This window comes from Leopardus geoffroyi, chromosome B1 (assembly GCF_018350155.1).
Source record: "Leopardus geoffroyi isolate Oge1 chromosome B1, O.geoffroyi_Oge1_pat1.0, whole genome shotgun sequence".
Classification (NCBI taxonomy): Eukaryota; Metazoa; Chordata; class Mammalia; order Carnivora; family Felidae; genus Leopardus; species Leopardus geoffroyi.
The window spans coordinates 172,290,687-172,296,686 of NC_059327.1; positions in this window are offsets into that span (position 1 = coordinate 172,290,687).

The window sequence follows — 6,000 nt, forward strand, 5'->3', positions numbered from 1 at the left end:
AAAAAGGCAAAAAGAGCCATTGCAGACGACTGGACTGAGGCAAATGTGGCTCAGCCACAATTGTAGGGTGCATGCAACATACACAGGAGACACCCTTCAAGTGCTGGCTTCTGGTGAACAAGGGAAAATGCACTGCAGGGCATTAAAGGACCTCCTCTTCATAAGGCCACTTTCTTTCTTTTATTCTTTTTTTTTTTTTTTTTTCTGAGAGAGCAAGAGAGCACAAGTGGGGGAGGGCCAGAGGAAGAAAGAAAATCTTAAGCAGGCTCCATGCCCAGCATGGAGCCCAATGTGGGGCTCAATTTCACAACTGTGAGATCATGACTTAAGCCAAAATTAAGAGTTAGTTGTATGCTTAACCTACTGAGCCACCCAGCTGCCCCAGGCCGCTACTTTCATGAGCAGGAAATGTATCTGACTTTCCTAACACATAGAAACAGAGTTAGACAAAATGAGAAGACAAAGGAATATGTTCCAAATGAAAGTACAGGACAAAGTCACAAGAGAGCTCAATGAAACAGAGATAAGTAACATGCCTAACAGAGAATTTAAATTAATGGTCATAATGGGGTGCCTGGGTGGCTCAGTCAGTTGAGCGACCACCTTTAGCTCAGGCCATGGCTCATGGTTAATGTGTTCAAGCCCCACATCAGGCTCATTGCTGTCAGTGCAGGGTCTACTTCAGTCCTCTGTCCCCCTCTCCCTGACCCTTTCCGACTCACATTCTTTCTCTCAAAAATAAATAAAACAAAACAAAAAAACTTTAAAAAATTAATGGTCATAAAGATACTCATTGTCCTGGGAGTAGCAGGGTTAGTGGAGGACCTCAGTGAGACTATCAGCAAAGAGACAGAAAACATAAAAAAAATCAAATATGAAGAATAACTAAAATGAAAAATACACTACAGAGCACCTGAGTGGCTGTCAGTAGAGCATGTGACTCTTGATCTCAGGGTTGTGAGTTTGAGCCCCATGTTGGGTGCAGAAATAACTTATTTAAAAATGGGGGAGGGGGGGAAGAATCATCAAAAATACACTAGCATGGATAAATAGTAGACTACAGGAAACAGAAGAGGTCAGCAACCTGGAGGACAGAAAGTGATTGAGATGAAGAGGACAAAGAAAAAAGTACTTAAAAATGAAAATGGACTAAGGGAACTCAGCAACACCATCAAGCATTAACACTCACACTATAGGAATCCCAGAAGAGAAAAGGCGGGCAGAATATTTACTTGAAGAAATAATAGCTAAAAACTTTCCAAATCATGAAGAAAACAGAAATATAGATCCAGGAGGCACAGAGAGCCCCCCCAACAAAATCAACCCAAGGACGTCCACACTAAGATTCATAGGAATTAAAATGACAAAAGGCAACAACAAAGAGAGAACTTTAAATGCAGCAAGAGATGGGTGTCTGGGTAGCTTACTTGATTTTCTAACTCTTGATTTCAGATCAGGTCATGATCCCAGGGTTGTGGGATTGAGCCCTATGTCAGGCTCCATGCTTAGCATGGAGTCTGCTTAAGATTTTCTGTGTCTCTTCCTCTGCCTCTATCCCCTGCTCGTTCATCTCTCTCTAAAATTAAAAAAAAAAAAAAAAAAAAAAAAAAAAAAAAGGATGCCTCAGTGGCTCAGTTAAGTGTCTGACTTCAGCTCAGATCATGATCTCATGATTTGTGAGTTTGAGCCCAGCATTGGGCTCGCTGCTGTCAGCGCAGAGCCCACTTCAGATCCTCTGCCTCCCTCTCTTTCTGCCCTTCTCCCCTCCTCTCAAAAATAAAAATAATTAAAAATAAACATTAAAAAAATAAAACCATAGTCTACTACTTTTCTTTTTTTGTTGTTGTTTATTTGTTTTGAGAGAAATAAAATGAGATCATGACCTGAGCTGAAACCAAGAATTGGATTCTTGACCAACTGAGCCACCCAGGCACCCCTGCTTTTCCTTTTTTGTACTGCAAAATTTTAAAACATGGGTGGCATGTTTTATATATATATATTATATATATATATATATAATATATATATAAATATATATATATTATATATATATTATATATATTAAAATATAGATAATTTTAAATTTTATTGAACATTAAATTTTATTTTATTGAACATCATATATATATATGATTTTCAGGTTTTTTTGTATTTATTTCATGATTTCTGAAAATAATTTTGTAGCATAAAAGGTATTCAAAAATGATTCACCCCAGGTGTTAAATACAGTGGGTATGTCACTGACAGAAAAATGTTACAGTACTGATTGGGGTGAATGATCTATATTACTACTGTTCCACAACAGTGGCAGTAAGGGGTGTGGGGGAATCTGGGGAAACTAGTAATCTCCAAAACAAAACAAAACAAAACAAAACAAAACAAAACAAAACAAAACCTCAGGGCACCTGGGTGGCTCAGTTGATTGACTTTCGCTGAGGTCATGATCTCACAGTTAGTGAGTTCAAGCCTCGCATTGGGTTCTGTGCTAACAGCTCAGAGCCTGGAGCCTGATTTGGATTTTTTGTCTCCCTCTCTCTGTCCCTCTCCCACTCACACTCCATCTCTCTGTCTCTCTCTCTCAAAAATAAAACATTAAAAAAATTTTTTTAAAAACCAAATCTATTGAGGTGTTAGCTAATTAAAAGTGAATTTGTAATAAAGAAAAATCATAATGGTGACACTTATCAGCTACTGCATCATGACCAGTTGCAGATATAAGCAGCAGCAATGAACTACATTTTGCTATATGATTTGAATAACATTTATATATTTCAGTAATTTGTATAAAATGTAAATGTTTAAATAAATATTTAAATATTTTAAGCTATTTTCCACTTTTCTGCACTATTTTATATAGAGTATGTTATGCAGTTAAGTTTTCAAATTAGTCCACAAGTTACATAGTATCCAGACAGGATCAGAGTAAGAAGAGCAACAGACATCACCCAGAGATCCTGGACTTTGGCCAGGACACAGTACTAATGGTATTTGATTTGGCCCCTTTTAGAGGGCATAAGCACTTTGGGATGCATAACAATTTCATGCTTGCATAGTCCTCTTGTCCTTTGGTCTTCACTCTTTATTCTCTTCTTCTTTTTTTTTTTTTTTTTTTATTATTTTAATATTTTTTTTTTCAACGTTTATTTATTTTTGGGACAGAGAGAGACAGAGCATGAACGGGGGAGGGGCAGAGAGAGAGGGAGACACAGAATCGGAAACAGGCTCCAGGCTCTGAGCCATCAGCCCAGAGCCCGACGCGGGGCTCGAACTCACGGACCGCGAGATCGTGACCTGGCTGAAGTCGGACGCTTAACCGACTGCGCCACCCAGGCGCCCCTTTATTCTCTTCTTCTTACACCTAATACAATTAATTTACTTATAATTAATTTTACTTGCTCTTACAACTTGCCTCAAATCTTTTTTTATATATACCTGAAAAGGTATGGATAAGAAATATGTGAAGGAGGGGCGCCTGGGTGGCGCAGTTGGTTAAGCGTCCGACTTCAGCCAGGTCACGATCTCGCGGTCCGTGAGTTCGAGCCCCGCGTCGGGCTCTGGGCTGATGGCTCAGAACCTGGAGCCTGTTCCCTATTCTGTGTCTCCCTCTCTCTCTGCCCCTCCCCCGTTCATTCTCTGTCTCTCTCTGTCCCAAAAATAAATAAACGTTGAAAAAAAAAATTTTTTTTAAAAAAGAAATATGTGAAGGAGGTAAAGTAGTAATAGACGCTTAAAAGAAAAATTATAATCAATATACAACCCTTATAAACAAAGCTTTCAATTCATATTCCTTTTTTTTCCAATTCATTTCTTAGAATAGCCCTTAGCCTGCTTTTACAGAGGCCTCAAATTCCAATCACTAGAATTACCCAAGTCATTTGGGACTTTTGAGTTGAGACACCTCACATTTCTATTTGGCTATTTAGATGCCTTATGTTTTCAAAATTTTGTTCATAAGCATAAACTGCCTGGATCTCTTTGGCATGGTTTATAAATAGCACCTGTGGGACTATTTCCACAGACCAAAATGATTCATAGTAAGAATTCCAATCTGAAAACATTGCTGAGCACCAGTTCTCTGCCAGTCTTTGCACTAGGGATAAAAGTTAAAAAAAAAAAAAAAAAAAAAAGTAAAAAGACAGGATTCCAACCCTTAAAGAGGAAATGACTGACATGACAACAAATTGTACTAATTGCGCTATATAAGAATAGTTTACACAAAAAATATAAGAGACTAGAAAAAATTTACTGTGCCTGAGAGGGAGTTCAAAGAAACTTAAAAGGTTTCAGAAAAGTGACATTTAGTTAAGTAGGATTTCATCAGGAAGCCGATATGTATTCTAAACTGGGTAGAGAAATGGGGAGAATATAGTTTTGGAAATAGTTCAAATCCCAGCTACAAGATTCATTAGCAGTGTATAGATGACCTTAGGCAAATCACAATTCAGCTTGAATTTCTCACCAGCAAAATGAGATTTACCTGAAAGATGTCTATGGTTCCTCCTACTGACAGTGTATATTTGCAGCCATCTAACTCCAGACAATAATTCCTTCAAAATAGTAACAATACATTAAAATTTTAAAAATATGTTTAAATTGCATTTTATATCAATTTTTATAGGTTTCTTTAAAAAAAAAAAAAAGATTTTACATCCAACTGTGGGCTCAAACTCACAAACCCAAGATCAAGTTGCAACCGAGGCAGCTAGGCACCTCTTTATATACTTATTGATTATATATGTTCTGTATCCCACTTTTCTGACCAAGAGATTATTTTCCATCTCCCCAGCATCTTCAATTCTCTCCCCAGTGGCTTTTCTCCTTTTGTCACAAAATGTGCCCATGCACAAGTTTCTCTTACCTTAGAAAGCAAACCTTCAATTGACTCTATTGGTAATTATTTTAGTTCCCTTTTTAACAGCCAAACTTTTCCATTTTGGCTCACCATTCTCTAACTTCTTTTTTTATATATATATATAATTTTTTTAATTTTTTGAGAGAGAGAGCAAATTGGGGAGGGGCAAAGAGAGAGGGAGGAGAAACTCCAAGCAGGCTCCGTGCTGTCAGCACAGAGCCCAATGTGGGGCTCAAACTCATGAACCATGAGATCATGACCTAAGCCAAAACCAAGAGTCAGACACTTAGCTGACTGGGCCACCCAGGCACCCCACCATTTTCTAACTTCTAAACTGATTGCTAATTCCATGAGTTGATCAAAACTGCTCAGATTACTGGAAGAAAACTAACAAAATGCTGAAACTATTGCCAATATGCAATGACTAGTTCTCATCTGCTCCATCATTCTGATGCCATTAATGTTGCTAATAGTGCCATTTTTAGTCCCATTTCCTCTGTTCCTTTGGATATTTCTTCAATGCACATTTGACATTTATTAAGCACCAAGATTGTGTTTAAGGAGTTCACAACCAACTAGGGTAAACAACTAGCAAGAACATAAAGTATAATGGATATATGTACTGAAATACTTATAAAGTTCTGGGGAGCACCTGGATAGCTCAGTAAGTTAAGTGTCTGACTCTTGATTTAGGCTCAGCTCATGATCTCACAGTCATGAGATGGAGACCTGAGTTGGGCTCAGGGCTGGGTGTGGAGCCTGATTAGGATTCTCTCTCTCTCTCATAATCCCTATCAAAATAAGCATTCTTCACAGGGCTAGAACAAACAATCCTAAATGTGTATGGAGCCAGAAAAGACCCTGAATAGCCAAAGCAATTCTGAAAAAGAAAACCAAAGCTGGAGGCATCACAATTCTGGACTTCAAACTATATTACAAAGCTGTAATCATCAAGACAGTATGGTACTGGCACAAAAACAGACATTCAGGTCAATGGAACAGAATAGAGAACCCAGAAATTGTCCCACAAATGTATGGCCAACTAATTTTTGACAAAGCAGAAATCCAATAGAAAAAAAGACAGTCTCTTCAGCAAACGGTGTTGGGAAAACTGGACGGTGACATGCAGGAGAATGAACCTGGACCAC